Here is an 18,038-nt window from a genome sequence, read left to right on the forward strand (position 1 = left end):
TTGCTTTATGGTTTGGTACAGACACCCTTATTTTTCACCAGAGTGGGCTGTTTTATTTATCAGCCCAGTATTTATGGAGATTAATAAAGAAGAGTTGGGTCGGCTCTGCTGTAGTGGAGTGAGGAATCTGGAGTGCTATCGGTCTCGTAAATCAGACAGTCCATGCTCGCTCATGTCTCAAACAGTCATCTCAGCCGCTAGATACAAGTCTTGCTGCTCTCTATTAAACTCCCACAGATGTTTCCAGGCCTGGCAGGGGGGGTCGAGTGGGGGGTGAGATTATGTTGCTCACAGCAGAGACATGTAATCGCATACACACAGCTGCTAGTCATTCCTTAATGTTGTAGCTGCTCAGCTCTTTATTGTTCCACATTCACACACTTTCCTCTGAGTGTTCCTTGCATTTATTAATGTTAAGTATACTAAATATAAAAAAAACTGTTGTAACCTTGTCCACTTTATATTTTGAAGTTCTCAAAATTGTCAAGTTTAAATTTTACGCAAAATTTGATTATTCACAGGGTTATTAGTTCATGTTTTCCCCCTTTTTTTTCCAAACTGTGACAAATGCCAGTCTCCCTTTTTTGCAGAATGCAATATAGCCACTCAACCAATCGCACCGCACCATTCCACGCACTTTAGACAGTAATGGTGGTGCTCTGAAAACACCCGGCATCCTAATTTCCTCATCTACTTTGTACTTTGTGATCAACAAACAAGGGCTGCACGATAAATCGTATGTGATTGTCATGTGCATCTCATCAGTAAAGCCGGTTCTGTGATCAATAGTACTGGTTAATCTCCATCACATGCTTTAAGATGGAAATTTGTTGCATTAGGTGCATTTAATACGCAGAGCCGTAGATCACTGACAAGCTATGCTATATAGCATTCATTAGATGAAACACATTTGATTATAAGCGATATTGCATAGCTTGTCAGTGTTAGTGTTTGTATTAATGCCATTTATGTTTTTGTTAATACAGCATATAGCACTAGTCAACGTGTGTGTGTGTGTGTGTATATACACACACACGCACACACACACACACCTGTATGCTTGTCACTACCTGTACAGCATAAAGACATCCAAGGTCCTTTTTTCTCAATTCAGCTTTCAGTTAGGCAAGTATCAATGGTGAACAAAATAAACAGGACTCATATTCATCTTTGCATTAAAAGATTGAAATGCATTAATTAAATCTGGTCTCCAGTTTTTTCCTGCCTTGTTTTCATTCTTTGGATAAATTGATAATTTCCTGTCATGTTCTTGTCAGGCTGTGAGGGGTGTAAAACTGGCTTTTGTTGCTTTGCAAACCCTTGCAGCACTGTGGGGTCAAAGGTCACTCAGCAATGCCTCTGATCCCGTAGCTCAGTTTGAATGGAGCACTGCCTGCAGCTTTTGAAAGGCTCTTTCTTTCTCAGAGGAGGGCGAGGGGGGGGGGTCAATTTGGGCCGATAAAAGAACACAAAGCAACAGAGCAATGAACAGCCTTGTCAGACGGGAGTTTATTAACACGCCATGAATTGCACAAGAGTGGCTCCTGGACTTCTGTTTCAGAATCAAGCTGCAGGGCTTGGGAAAGACAAACAGGAGCTCAATGAATCTCTTTGGTGTTCAAGCCTCGAGCCACTAATACCTTCATGCACAAACATTTCTTGAAACCTTTTTATGGGAGTTCATTTGCTGTCAGTTAACATCCAGTTTGATGCAGACACAAACACATCCCAGTTAGAGAGTGATCTTGATCATGCTGCAGCATTAATGACACAAAAACATGACACAAGCATAAATACACATCACACTGTGGGGATCAATGCTAAAATGTTGCTAATACTATGCGTTTTATTTAATTTTGCCATAAAATAATAATATTGTGAAAATTTCAGTACATTATTTCATAATCCTTATGCACATTAGAATGAGGTAAAGGTGTGAGCAACCAATCATGAAGTTTTCATTTTTGTGTTAAACTATCCCTTTAAGACACGTACACTTTCTCATTCACCTCTCCATTTAACTCTTCCCTGTTTCTCACCCCCCCACCCCACTTCTTGGTTTCTATAGCACCACGTCCCAGTATACCACTGATCTTTTCCCTATGGGCGTCCGGCATGTGCTCGAGATCAAAGCATAGTGTCAACCCAAGGTTCAGGAGCAAAACCAATTCACCTGCAGCGCCGTCTGGGCAGGGGGAAGCTTCTGTCGCGCTCTCACACTCTCTCCCCTTTCTTCCCCCCTCACCCTGCAGACAGGATTAGCCTCCCATGCGTCATGGTCTTGGACCAAGAAGCGCAAAGCACCATTTTACGACCAGATAAACTCTAACCATAAATTGACCGGTGGGTTTCACAACCTCTCGCTCTCATATTAACGAGAGATCGAGAGAAACGAGTCTCCCACGTACACCACCCAGACTATGCTCCCGTCGAGAGCGCCAACTTGCAGGACACCCAGTAGAAAGAGTCCATTGTGACAGATCATTGTGCATCAGCCCCTGCAGCATGGCTTGTTTGTCCTATGAATTATTCAGCAGGCCTCTCCAGCACTAAACAACAGAGGCCTGTACTGTATGTTTAACCAGTTGGGTAGGGAAAACCAGTATGTTTGTCAGATAAACTCTACATGGCCTTGATGCAGTCTGTTCTGCCACGTCTGAAAGGTTACTCTGGGAAATGGGCCTCCGTTGGTGCCTCTCATCTGATCTCTCAGCTGATAGCACTGGGTGGTTCCCTACAAGTATGTGTGTGTGTGAGTTGCATAGAAAAGGAGAGAGTCAGACCGGATGGTGTCATTTACACTGTGCTACCGCAGTGTTCAAAGACACTGGTAAACTAACTCCATTCTCTCTCCCAAGCCCTTGTCCGAAACACGACACCGTACTGTCACACTGGAGGCTGCCGCCCTGGCCAAGAGGGGAAGTGGCGTTCACAGGCTCTCACAGAGACCTGCTTTTTCCTCTCTGAGGATGCTTTCACACTGGGGCTTTTGGTGAAGGCCTGGCTTTGGTTTGTTTGGTTGGTTTGAAAGTTGCTCTCTTACATCACCAGAGAACCGCACTCAAGTCCACTTGAAAATGGTGTTTTGGGAAACTGTTGGTGTGGACTCCAGTTCTGTATTCAATAGCCACTTTTCCACTGTCGTGTCAGTGCATTAAATGGGCCAGACGGGGCTAATAGCCTCGGACCTGTAGCACAGAGGCCAAAATAGCGCTGCGTTTCCACGCTTGGGGCAGATAATCCGTTGCGATTCAATAAAACCCACCGTTTACATGCCTCTCAGGAACAACGTCATGCAACCCCATCAAAGAGGAGTTATCAGAAATTAATAAGAAATAAGTCACTGGAACTAGTGCCATCACAAAATGAACATGATAAAAGTGGCCATTTGTTTGCATGCTTTGTAAAATATTTAAATCCAAAAGCATCAGTTGTTTTACTATAATAAGTGATACATTGATCATAATGAAATAATTTATCAAGATTGAAAATTGGCCACACATGCAGAAATAAAGCATTATGAACATAGCCTGCTTATTTATATATATATATATATATATATATATATATATATATATATATATATATATATATATATATATATATATATATAATTTTTTATTTTATTTTTAAAGCTCCTGAATTAAGTTATTTCAAACACTCGCTGCTGACTAACAGAGAGTTTTGAGCTCAACTTATTTTAGAAAGTTTTTAATGCTGGTGTTATAGCGGTTAGCTTTCTGAAATGATGTGCGGTGCCGATGCTCTCCAGATGCGGAGAAACTCTACCTTTTTCATAACCACTCCTGTAGCCCCAGCTGGCCCACTTTGGCCCAAGGTTTTCGTCACAAATAACCCGGGGCGGCTGGCCCAGAGGAAGCACAAAAAAAAAAGTTTTTTTTATAAATACTCCGGGGCTTGCTATTTCGTCACAAAAAAAAAAGTTTTTTTTGTGACGAAATAGCAAGCCCCGGAAGTGACAGTGGAAATGCGCCTGGTCTAGAGTGAACTTATTAGCATATAATGCATTTTCTATGGCTGCTGCTCTCCACAGAAACCGGATTAAGCTCTTTGTTTCTACTGCATTATATTTTTTAATCTGCTGAGTATTTATAATAAAACCTAAAGTACATAAACACAAGAAAAACAGTAAAGTCCAAATGCACACTGCACAGACAATCGGCAACAAACACCAACAAACAAGTCTGTCAGAGTTTGTTGGATCAGTGCGTTACCCCTGATGGCTTATTTTGCTGTTGGTCGGAGTTTTTGCCCTGACTGAACATGCTATATCAGACTTGCCACCTGTTTCCTATATTGTTATTTAGCTGTATATTATTTAGGGGTTGGGTTGTTTCTGTTCTCAGAGCAGACTGCTACAAATCAACCTTTTTGGTATAAGAAATGTTTACATGTACCAGTGTAATTACATTATTGATAACCTTTATGGTGGGAGATAATAAATCATAAAGTTGAGTTTAATATTAAAATTCAATGAAGTCCATGTTTTCCCCTGATTTTGGGAGCAGTTAATGGTAGTAATATTATACTTTAATAAATATTTGTTTAATATTTCATACAAGATTCCCCAACTATTATCTCAATCAAGAGCACACAAAGTAAAAAATATATTTTTGTGTTTGAATATTACTGTTATTTTAGCTGTCTAGCTAAAGTCTGAGTGGGACCTATAATTTACTGTATTGTTATATTGATATTGAATTTATAATTTTAAGAAGAGTCTTCAAAAGATACTTTGAAATAATTTTTATGCATTTTATGTGCTAAAATCATAAAATGCATAAAATGTTTATGTGTTATGATTGCCCCGATCTCACCGCTGGTAAAGTTGCTGTCAGTAAGTGTTTGCAGTTTTGCCTCTGTTTATATTAAACCAGTACTGTACTACTGTTTATTACTGTAAATTCAAAGAACCCAAAATCAAAAAATAAAGTAATATAAAAATAATTACATGTAAAATTATTGTTGTTGCTGAAAGAGGAAAAATAAAACTTTTTTTCTTTCCAGTTGCAGAACTTTATTTAGCATGTGCTGAATATGTTTCAGACATTTATTGTGCTACAGTTGCCTGCAGTATTCATTGCTTATATGGGTGTCATGATGACACAATCATAATTCAGTTCAGAACCCGATATTAACAGAGACCTGCAGGGAGAGGATGGTGAAACTCTGGTTCTGAACAAGCAGTCAGACCCAGAATGAAAGCAGCCTGCATTCCTGCACATTACCCAGCAGCTTTGTGCCTGCATGTGTGTGTGTGTGTCCCTTGATTGTTACGTTAGATTGCTCTAAAACTGCCACTTATTGGGATGGTGTGGGCACTGCAGTCGCACAAGCAGCTTATGTAATGAGACATTTTTTTCCCTCTCACTTTCCCCCTCCATCTCTGTCTGCCTACACTCTGAGAAAATTAGATGGTGCAGAAATGCTTGGGATTACAGGGAAGCGTGGCTGCGTGTTTATGTTGCTCCCCTGGCTGTGGTTGGGAAAAGATGAGATCTGTATGTTCTACTTGTAGCCAGAACTGTTGTGTTTATCTGGAGAAGGGAGGGATGTGCAAAATGTGATATTTTCAAAAACAACTAGTCAGTGGGTCTCTAGAAAGCCCTCGCTCCATCCATCCCTCCGTCCATTATTCGTTCTATCTGAAATTCCTTCCTTCCTTCCTTCCTTTTCCTCAGGGTTTGAGATTAACACCTGCCAAATGTGGGTAAAAATCAGCTGTGGTGGTAACGCTGTCAAATCACTTGCCAATTAGGCAGGTTACTTTTCCTAAATTGTTCACTAATTAATTTCTTGAAGTTTATGTAAACCAAATCTGCGAAATTACTAATGTCACATACAATTCTGGTTTGATAGTATGCACAGTGGAACGCAGGCCCGGTGAGGAGGTCCAGTAGTGGGACGATCACCGAAGTGAGGGAGACCCTGTATTAGGTTATCTTTTTAAATTACAGCCTATACAAAACTCCCCGGTGCATCTGCCAGCCGTGCATTAAAGCAGAGCAGGATCAGTCACCTCACTTTTGGTTTGCCCCTGGCCTCTTTATGTATTTATTTAAATGTTTTGGTTTAATTGTTTTTGGATAGAAGTTATGAATGGCCGGTAACTTTTAAATGTTTAGCCAAATTGGCTGGTGAGTGAGAAAGTTAATTTCAAACCCTGGTTTTATTTAGGAAATCCTGTTGATACTAATGAGGCCGTCATTCTAAACTGTTCTTTTCTCATTTGATACATTTCAATGTTTGATTCATTTTACTGAATTGGTTCGTTCAGACAGTTCTTGTAAATAAACAGTATCAAAAAGTTTTATCATTGATTCATATCCCTCTATTTTAGGTGTGTTTTATAGTGTAATATTTCATTTATCACTGTTAGTAATAGTTTCATAAAGTGTTTTTATTTTTTCCTCTAGTTGCATTTAGTGTAAATGTTTTGAACTTTTTGTTGTTTTTATCCCAGAAAACTATGGCCCAATTAAATTTTACATAATATAAAAATGTAATGTAGAAAGTAGGAGTCATTCTAGTTAATGGGTTTATTCTAAAACTCATTTGGTCTTTCCTCTCATATGAAATGTTAGATGTTTAATTCATTCTAGTGAAAAAGTTTGTTCAGGAAGTTCTTACAAATAAATAAAAAAATCATCATTTTGGTTTTGTGTATTTTTGGTTGCTTTATCTGATTCGATTTGTTCCAGAAAATTTGACACTAATTAAATTATACGTATTTTAATTGGATAGTTGTGTGTTAAAAGATATTGCATTCTTAATAGCTTTAGTATAGGATAGTTTTGTTTGTAGCATGACTACCATAGTTTAAGCACTTTTTTCTTGTTGAGTTACAATCATAATTTAAAGTAGTTTAACCAAAACTGGTTTATACCAGCTATGTTAGTGTCTTTTTTTTTCTTCCAGATATACAGTAAAAAAAAAGAATCACTAGTCAGTCACTAATCGACTAGTCGGTTCTTGAATGACTCAACCAGCCTGACCTATGCCTAGTCTGAACAGAGCGATGAAGTCTCCTAACAGGTCCGTACGCATCTGATCATCCCTCGGCGAGTCACCGGCTTTCTTCCTCCTCCGGCCCTGTCGCTATGGTGAGGATGTCACATGGAAGCAGCCCAGCGGTGGGAGGTGTGAAAGAGAATGTCACAGACAGCAGTCCAAATATGACACCATTGGCAGGGGGCACGCAGGGGAAATGGCACACAACACCTCACTAAGCCACCTGAGCGTGAAATAAAGCAGATAAGAGAAACTGACCAGATGTTTTGCTCCGCGGGGGGACGCGAGAGTAAGCGGCTGATAGAAACGCTGAAGTCCTGTGCTTGTTAGCCTATTGAGAGAGCCGAGACTTGAGTCCTATAGCGATGACTGATTTAACAGAAGCAGACAGTGCTCATCATTGTCAATCACAGTGATGGGCCGCACTCTCTTCCTCTCCTGTCTCATCCTGTCTCTCGCTCTTTCGTATTTTTTTTTTTAATTCGTTTGCTCCTCTCTTTCTCTCTCTCTCCCTCCTGAGCTTTGGTGCCAGGCTGGGCAGGCTCTGATGGGCAGACGGCAAGTTGTCTTCATTATAATGCCTTTATTTATTCATGTGTCTGCGGCCAGTGACAGCCGTGCCTGTGCACAGCTCTCCTCTCTGTCTGCGTCCTTAGAGATATGACTCATTTTCATTTCTCTCCCACTTTCTGCTCACATCATTCTCTCTTCTCTGTCAAGTGCTGCTTTCATTTAGCTTCAAAACTGACACGCAAACACACAACACGCATCAGTCACATCCAGCGGCCCACGTCAGCGCACAGAGGGTATGCGTCAACATTCGGCGGAAGAATCGCTCGACTAGGCTGGCTTGTATAGGCCAGATTGCCTCATGACCACTTTTGGGAGGCTAGTGCTGGCTGTCTATTTCGGTTCGGTCTATAAATAGCCATGCTGCGGTTTTTGTCAGTTTGATACACTTGTAATTGGAGTTGCATCCATCAGGTTACAGAGGGCTTTTAATCCTGAGACGTGTTGGCTGGGTTCTGGAGCTGGTTCTGGCTGAGTTTCAGGTTAAAGAGCATTCACCGCCATTGTTTAAGCCTGGGTTCACTGAGCTAAATGCTATTAGATTATTACAGTGTGTCAAAAGCAAATTAATCTAATTTTGCCTTTCCGTAGCTCTGCCAAATAGTCAACCCTAATCAGGCATTGTGTTCAGACTTCCTTTTTAAGCCCCTGGCATGAGGTACGTCGGGTTTTTCTAACGATTATAGTTCAAAATTAGGTTATGTCGCTCTTTCACCTGAATTAGTGCAGTTTGTTGAGATTTTACAGCTCTGCTGTGGTTAGTAGTCGGCCTCTTTGTGGTATAGATCAAAAGAGAAGACGTGATTATGAAACAGATCACTTCACTCTAGGCTCTTAGGTTTTTTTAATTTTTTTTTTTTTATTTTTTTTTTTATGTGCTTTGATACATCAGAACCTGGTGGGCTTCTGTTATGGAGCCCAGTGTTTCGGCAGCTATGTGTTGGGGCTGTCAACAGACACTGATTGTCCTCTGGCAAATGAAGGATAACTGCAGCAAGCATGTGACAGAGAGGAGAGGCAGCTGGTGGATGCAGGGATACGTGCTGGGTCACCTCACATCTGTAATAATTAATTCTTCAGACATTTCAAATATCATATGGGTCATAATTAGACATGGAAATTAAGAAATTAATCATTCTGGTTCTGTGTTTCATTTTGGAACTTTTGAAGAAGAAACATTATCCTTGTTAAATGGTAGGATTTATATATATATATTATATTAGTATATATTAGTATATATATATATTAGTATTATTAACTATACATTGAATAACCGTTCCAAAGAGATTAAATAAGTGTGGTCATATCCACTAGGTTAAAATAAGATTGTTTTTGAAAGAAGTCTCTTATGCTTAGCAAGGTCCCAAATACAATAAAATGGTAAAATTGCTAAATATTATATTCTGCTTGTTTAAATATATTTTACAAATATGATTTATTTCTGTGATGGTGAAGCTGAATTTTCAGCATCATTACTCCAGTCTTCAGTGTCACATGATCCTTCAGAAATCATTCTAATCTGCTGATTTAGAACTTCAGAAACATTTATAATTCTTAATGTTGAAAACAGTTACTTATTTACTAAACTTATTTACATTGTGGTTTTTATTTAGAAAACAAAACGTTTCTATCTACAAAGTATATATTGTGTAAAAACTTTGAAACTATATCTCAAAATCGCTCAGAATTCAGATTAGAACCATACATTTCATAAAACTCCATGACCCCAAACTTTTAAATGTTAGTGTACATTTAATTCATTTTATAACATGCTGTTATGCTGACACACTATACTCAAGTAGTGTGTGTAATTGTATTTGTTTGATTCACTGAAACAAATGACTCGTAAGAGTCATACCTCACTAGTCACACTTGACTTGAGGTTTGTTTTGATGTGGAATAAGAACTGGTCTCACTTCCTTTTCATAGATTCAGTTCAAAATTTAAACCTAGTAAAAATAATTTACAATTGAACATATTTTAGATCTTTAGAAATGTAAAAAGTTTAAGATTTGTCTCCAAGCTGCATGGACAGTTTTGGAATATGGGAAAAATTTTGTTTACTATGGCATGTGTGCAAGTACTGATTTCTGTTTTATTCCTGTAATGGCCTAATCTGGCTCTACCTGCTGTGCTGTAGTCTTAATGTAAAAAAAAAAAAGTATTTTCCATACGATCAGCAAATTTTGAGAGAACGTCAGCACTTTACATAATTTATGTTTTTGTTTGCATGTTTCTCTTCACTTCCCCAAACAACCCTAATGCATGCTTGTGTACACTCAAAAAAAAAAGTTGTTGAACGAACTTAAAAATATTTGAGTAAACTTTTCCACGAAATTTAATTACATTTTCCAAACAATATCGAATTAGTTTGAAATGATTTGTAGTAATCTTGTTGTACAAACTTAAATTATTTTAGTCAAGACAACAAAAAGAAAATTGGTCCATTCTACTAGATAAAGTTTTGCCATGCCTAATAGAGAAAGTTGTGTCAGGTTAACTACTCTGAATTTTGTCATGCCTACTATATAAAATAATGCTATGTTAACTACATTCAATTTGGTCATGTCTACTATATCTAACAATGCAATGTCAACTACAAACATTTTTGTCCTACCTACTAGAAAAAATTTAAATCATTACACTTATCTAACTTGATTCTACAGTTACTTCCAAATGAAAGTGAAATACATGTTCTATTACATTAAAACCTATTTACTGTATACCTATAGTCAACTCCTGTGAAGAACGTCAATATGTTAAAAGTCAGTCCATTTAGTAAAAATCTGTATTTAAAACATGAGCACATTTAACCTTGAGTGTCTTCTTAAAACTGCAAATATGGCAATTAAACATGCTCACTAAGTTAAGAAATGACAATGCAAATAAAACATGAGCATATAAGAATATAATAAAATGTTATTTTATTTTGTTTTCTTATACATGAGATTAAATGTGATTGAGAGACTTAATCACCTCTGCTCATCATGCAAAAATTCAGATACAACAAAAACACATGAGCATACAAGGAAATAAAACAGCATTCACAAAGGGATCCTCAAACAGCACACCCAAGTGAAGGGTTTTGTTTTCTGCGCCTGTGCTTTGGCAGACAATTTACACAAGTTCAGCTCGAGAATCATTTTTTGGAGCACCTTAAAAGTGTAGTGGATCTCCTGTGGATGAGTAAGATTTAAAGAGTATATTAGTCCAAGTAGCATGGCTGTAGCCAATGCTAGATTACCTAAACACCAGAGAGCACCTCCACATCTTCCAGCACAATGCAGATATCTTCAGGGTCTTCTGTTGCATCAGCAAATTCATGCCTTCATCACAGAATCCCTAAAAGGTCTTCTTTATGTCCGCTTCGGTTCTTGCAGGGTCATCATCCTTTGGAAAAAAAAAAAATTATATATAAAAATTGTAAATGTATGGCATATATATATAAAAAAAATTATACGGCATGTTTCTTTTTTTTTTTAAATGAAAACCCCAATACAAACATTAATAAATGTGCACTCAGCTTATTTTAGACTTGTGGACCTCAATGGAATAGTTCTAAATCATTAATAAATAATGGTACAGTAGTGTAATAAAATGCTATATGTGACACTGAAAATACACATATTTGGAGAGAAACAACAGTTATTTTTAGTGAACAACTCCACTTCCACAGCACATTCAAACCGCCACGAGCCATCTTAAAACAATGCTATGGCGTTCGGTCACCAGATCACAACCCAACACCTTTGGCAGACTGTGTTCCACTTTATAATGGAAAATACAGTGCCTCTGTCAATATCACAACAATGAATAACTATGCTACCTTAAAATCTCTAACTATCACTCAGTGACTGTTTGAAATTTTTAATTCATATAGATTAATGACATTAACAAATTACATTTATAAAATCCAGATATTCTCAAGAGCCATTGATACTTCGGTAACACTTTAGAATAATCTCCATTAGTTAATGTTAGTTAATTCATTAAGTAACATGAACAAACAATGAACAATACATTACTGTATTTATTAATCTTTGTTAATCTTAATGAAAATACAGTAATTCATTGTTAGTTCATGCTAATTCACAGTGTATTAACTAATGTTAACAAGCACAACTTTTGATTTGAATAATGCATTAGTAAATGTTGAAATTAACAAACTAAGATTCATAAATGCTGTAGAAGGATTGTTCTTGCTTAGATCATGTTAACTAATGCAGTTAACTAACATTAACTGATGGACCATTATTATAAAATGCTACCGATACTTATTTCAAATCAATATTACTTAACTTTAACCAAAACTGGGCACAATTAAAACAACTGCTGACAACACACCCTTCCCTCATTCTCTGAAAACGGTTGAGTTACTGAGTACAAGCTTTTTTTCAATTTTTTTAAGAACAGCGTAGTCCTTGGCACCACCAAATTGGTGCAAATCTTTGCCAAAAAACAGGTTTGTGTACTTTAATTTCATCTATAAAATCATTAGTCACTTTATTTTCAAACCAACATAGATGGATGCAATGCCATTCACCTAAACGAGCGCCTTGTAAAATATATTACTTTATTACTGAACAAACGGAATGTAATTACTTTGTATGTTAAAGGTATATATATATATATATATATTTTGCTCTTTAAAGTGTGACGTGACATACAGCCAAGTATGGTGACCCATACTCAGAATTCGTGCTCTGCTTTTAACCCATCCAAGGTGCACACACACACACACACACACACACACACGGAGCAGTGGGCATCATTTATGCTGCGGCGCCCGGGGAGCAGTTGGGGGTTCAATGCCTTGCTCAAGGGCACCTAAGTCGTGGTATTGAAGGTGGAGAGAGAATTGTACATGCACTCCCCCCACCCACAATTCCTGCCGGCCCGGGACTCGAACTCACAACCCTTCGATTGGGAGTCCGACTCTCTAACCATTAGGCCACGACTACCCCGTGAAGCCTGGAATTAAACTGCTGTTTTTCATCAGGCCCAAAGTTTATTTTCCATTTCCGTCACTAATTAAAGGTATAGTTCACTTTCAAATTAAATTAGGTATGTTTTAGCTCAACTTAAGGGCATCCAAGATGTAGGTGTCTTTTGTTTTCGAAGTAGTTTACATTTTTATATTTTTAGGTCAAACCGTTCTTGTCTGTGTCTCACATAATGGAGGTCTATGGTCACCACCTCAAAGAGCATGCACAGAGAAGTCCAAATTAAACAATTCCCCATCGTATGTACACATTGATGACCTAAGACACAAAACGAGCGGTTTGTGTAAGAAAATTAACAGTATTTATTTTGGTTTTATCTCCTGTACACAACCACGTCCAACTGATCTGAGTGTGCGAGTGCTTCTGGCAAGCACGGAAAGCGCCGGAAGCGATCTCTCACGCGTGTACGTCACTCATTGTTTATTGTTTACCACACAATACACCACCAATCTGCACTGTCTGAAATATAATGCAGTAACTGTAATTATTTGTTTATAATGCACCCTATAATCGTTGCAATTACAATAAACACAACACATTACTCACTCTATTGACAGCATGCCATTGGGTCCCTCTGGCATTGGACGTCGCCTCCAGTTTATACATGGCAAACTAAATGCAACGTGCAAAATGCTGCGGCTCAACAGCGGAGGAAACTCAGGATCTTCAGTCAGGCTGGTGTGTGATACGATAATGTCCTTGTTGTCGTCTTGTAGTTGTTCCATTCGTGACAACATATGTTCTCCAGTTCTGTTGGCATCTCACAACACTTGCTACTAAAACACCACCAATTTTTAAGAGATCTCGGTCTCTGAGGCTTGAAGACGTGCTGCCGCAGCGGATGATTCCATGATCGCTCCCGAGTACTTGATCTGTGTATTCTGGTTCAAATAAATATGGCTGTGACAAATTCAACGTTGTCTGTTGATATATTGAAATCGTCTTCCATTGCAATTTCCTGTACGTATAAATATGTTTAAATCTTCACAGTGTAAGTTAACACTTCGGAAATCTCTGTGTAAACCATAGACAGTAAGTGTAAACAATGAGTGTGCTTTCCGTGCTTGCGCAGACTAAGCCAGAGCGCGCACACGTCACACAACAGGAAGCACTCGCGCCCTCACATCAGTTGGACGTGGTTGTGTACAGGAGGTAAAAACGATATAAATACTGTTCTTTTTCTTACACAAACCGCTCGTTTCGTGTCTTAGGTCATCAATGTGTACTTACGGTGGGGAATTGTTTAATTTTGACTCCTCTGTGCATGCTCTTTGAGGTGGTGACCATAGACATCCATTATATGGGTCACAGACAAGAACAGTTTGACCTAAAAATATCAAAATGGGAAATACTGCGGAACATTTTGGATGTTCTTGAGGTAAGCTAAAACATACCAAAATTTAATTTGAAAGTGAACTATCCCTTTAAGATTTGGTTCCTTGCCACTGCCACCTTTGGCGAATGTGGATGCTTGACTGATTGCATAGACACTATTGGAAGAGAGTTGAACTGGATGATGACATCACTGAATAATCAATGAACTGACTTTTTCTTAAAAAAAACAAAACAAAAACTGTCTGTTTGTTATTGTCCTCATGCATTATCGACAAACAATTTTCCTGTTTAATTATGCTGCTTTGACAATGTGTATTGTGTAAAGTACTACATAAATAAAGGTGAATCGAATTGACTATTAAGAACTGTGCTTATCAAACAGGATGATATCACGTAAACCTAAACCAGTGGCTGTGTGGAGTACAAAGGTTTAAAGAGAAGTTAACATCAGTCATTTAATTCATATCGGAGCTTTACAATTTACTCAATATTTTTAAATTAAAAAAAAAATTTACATTAACTCTTTACCCATCAGCAGTTTTTGACTCTATACTCACCAAATACTCCATCATATTCATCTTCATTCAGGTAGATGCATAGATCATTGAGAATGCACTCTTGCTTGGTCTCCATGGTGGCATTGTAAGAAAACAGACAAAACATTTTTTTAAGTTCCGATATTCATACATTTGACACCCTTCAATACACATCTCTGAGCCATTATGCATTACAGAGCACTATATCAATAGCTTGTATTAAAAAGCAATATATAAAAAATAAAAAATAAATTAAAAAGAAAACTGAAGAAAAAAAAAAATACTACCTGAGACACTGGCACCATCACATCTTGAATCTTTTTTCTAAACACTCCACCCTTTTTGGTAAACACTTTTAGCAGATCATCAGAGAACAGATCCAGTTTGGACATGAATTTTGGAGTGTAAAGGAAGGGTTGTGATCCGATGAAATTCATAATTTATCTGAAGACATAAGTTACAGAGGTCTTGTTTATGGGCAATTCAGCAAAGACAAAAAAGGTTAAAGTGCTACAAAGAAAACTAAATATTTAGTACAGGGTCAGGGTGACAACTTATTTATGACAGAAATCATTTTCGATTATTCCTCTTGATATATTAATCGCAAGTAACAGAAAAAGATTAACTTACACAAACAAGCGCTTGGAGAAACAAAACGTTATTAGCTGCCTACATAGACATAATGTCGGTCCATGACCATAATCTAGCTAGCAGAAGAAATGCAAAAACTCCACTTACAATTACTGAAGCAGCGAAATGTAATACTTACGTCGCTAAAACACTATTTGTTGTTTCAGACGAGAGACTCCGTGAACGCGGTGAATTCAGTCACGAGCACGTGAACTTAACAAGCGTGACTAATCTAAAGCCTTCGATTGGCTGCTGTGCGCTTTGATTGGCATCTCAATCGTTTTAACAATGACGAGCAATAAATTAAATATAGATGAGGAAGACCTAAAATATACATTTGAAACTTTGTCAACCTAACAACAGCTGAATGCAGAGTAAGAATTTAAAATCCTAGGGGACAATTTGGCCATTTCTAATTATCGGGCGTGTCTTATGGCCCTGGTTTTATACATTAATTAATGGTACTGAAGGGTTTTCTGTTCTCTCTTGTTATGCGATGCTTCATTTTAACGTTATTTGATACTTTTAGTAAAAAAAGAAAAAAAGAAAGTCTGCACCACGTGCTGAATCCAGAAACCTAACATCGGCTACAAAAGACACACTTAAGAGCTATTTTCATACAGTGCTTATAGAAAAATAACTTTCTGGTATGCAACAAGATATTAAGAAAGCATATTTTAATTAGTTTGTTAATTAAATAAAATTAGATGGACGGTGATAGATAAGAAAAAAAAAAGGCCACTTACCCATCTCACATGTTCGCTGCTGAACAATCCATCTGCATCCGTTTCCGTTGATGACGTGCATCCGGTTAAGACGAACAAAAAATATTCTTGTTGACTCAATTTAAAAAAATGTTGTAAACCTAATTTTTTGAAAATTACATTGTTCATGTAAAATATAATTAAGTTGACACCATTTTTACAAAGAGTTATGTTGTATGTGCTCATTTTAATTAATTAAATTGAACAAAGAGCAAAAATCATTTTTTTGAGTGTACAGTACAGTATGAGTGCGTGAGAGTCTTCCCTTACGTGATCATGTGCAGCCATATTATGTCAGAGCCGGGCTGTGTGCTCCAGGCCGGGGGGCTCAACGCAGCGGGAGACACTGCTGTTTAATTTCAGCACTTCATCCCCCTCCATAATGAAGCTTCCCTCACGCACGTTTGCTCACACCCTGCCAGTGCTGCTGGCGGGTAATTGGGATGTGACTGAGCATGAATATCCCTTACGCCCGCCGCAGACCGACCTCCCTGCGACCCTGCAGATAGCTCTTTGTCTTAATGGACATATCATCTTTTATTTAGATCTCCATTTGAAAGTAATTGTCAGCAGGAGGGGGTTATTGCAGTAGATGGAGACGAATAGACTGGTTTTCCACACCAGACCTCTTTGATTGGCTGCAGTTTTTGGCTGGCTTTGATTATGTGAGTCGGAACAAAGGTGTGTGCTGTGCCAAGCTGTTTTTGGAGGCTTATTAGAAGCACCGCCCCGACCCCATCCTTCTTAATCAGCTGCCATTGGAGCTCTGCTGTCTCAAAAACCATCAAAGATGTATACGTGTATCTTTTGAATGGCAATGCTGACACGTATGTGTTAAGATGTGTTTTACAGTTTACATCATTAATTATTTTTCACCCAAGGTTTACCATCAAGTAACTTATAGGTAGTTCACCCCCCCCCTCCAAAGAAAAAAAAAAAAAAAAAATAAAAAAAAAAATATATATATATATGTATGTATGTATGTATATATACTTAAATAATTGCATTTAATTAAATCTAATACGTGATTATATATCATTTACAGAATGAAAAGTCATAATTTACTCACCCTCTTGTCATTTTATTCTGTTCAGAACATTTCACTCTATTCATACGGATTATAGAGTATGTCATTATTCTTTTTAAAATGTCCAAGTTTTGGGTGAATGCAATGGCAATGGACTTTCAGTGTAGTTTCATTAAAATGACAGTCTTGTGGGTTTGGAATACACTCATGTGGGTGAGTAAATGATGACAGAATGACTATCATTTAATTTGGCTTTGATCCAAACCAACTACAAGTATGAATCCAAAATTACTAATTTGAGAAGTATTCACCGGTTTTAAACCATCACATGTGCGACCATTTGGTTTTAGAAGACACATCAATAGTTAAATGGAGATAACTTGCGTGCAATGAAGGGCTTTCAATTGATTTTAGTATAAATGCGCCATCTGGAAGGTTCAATTTGGCAAGTCAATATTGTGGCAGGACTTACACCATGAACGTGAAAGCTCCAAACAACTCCACAAAGAAGTAATTAAAATGCACAAAGCAGAAGATGGATACAAGAATTCAAGTCATTGAATATCCCTTGGAGTTCATTTTTATCTTTAATTAAGAAATGGGGAAGAGTATAGCACAGCTGAGAAAACTTTCAATTGACAGGATATAGTAAGTAAATCGTAAAAGTAAAATAGATTGTGAAAGTGTTTTCACGTTGACTTTAAAGAACCTGAGGTGTCCACTGCAACATTAGCATCGTCAACAGCTTTAGGATGTTTATGTCTTTTTAGCCTAACATTGAACACACAGTACAGAACCACTTCCACACTGTAAACAGTGGAGGATTGCTCTACAGACTGGAGTGATTAATTTCTCATGTACACAGGTCATCTCTCAGGCACAGCATCTCATTCACAAGGGGCCCCAGCAACAGACATTGCAAGGTTGCAATAAAAGCAGCAAACGTAGCATCGTGTACTCTAATAAATCTTCGGAGGTTAAACCCCACGGCACTAAAAACCTAGAAAGACCTTTTCATCATCCCCATAAAAGTGGCAATGTCACAGTGTTTGTGGTAAGCCACCGTCCAGGGTGCTGGAATTAGTGCTCCCCTTGTAATCTAGTTTAACACAGCCTACAGACAGACATCCTGTATCTCATT

At 37.8% G+C, this 18,038-nt stretch overlaps 1 protein-coding gene and 1 long non-coding RNA gene across 4 annotated transcripts in view; one reads left to right on the top strand and one right to left on the bottom strand.

The window, feature by feature from the left end:
• The window catches only part of adka (adenosine kinase a), a 158,125-nt gene that overhangs the window by 61,938 nt on the left and 78,149 nt on the right, over positions 1 to 18,038 (top strand). The gene's annotated exons all lie outside the window — the stretch shown is intronic.
• On the bottom strand, positions 10,660 to 16,104 carry LOC127970316 (uncharacterized). The gene is made up of 4 exons (XR_008156585.1): positions 15,853 to 16,104; positions 14,764 to 14,920; positions 14,498 to 14,567; positions 10,660 to 10,992 (listed from the first exon to the last, which is right to left on the bottom strand). It is a non-coding gene; the product is annotated as an uncharacterized LOC127970316 (long non-coding RNA).

This window comes from Carassius gibelio, chromosome B13 (assembly GCF_023724105.1).
Source record: "Carassius gibelio isolate Cgi1373 ecotype wild population from Czech Republic chromosome B13, carGib1.2-hapl.c, whole genome shotgun sequence".
Lineage (NCBI taxonomy): Eukaryota > Metazoa > Chordata > Actinopteri > Cypriniformes > Cyprinidae > Carassius > Carassius gibelio.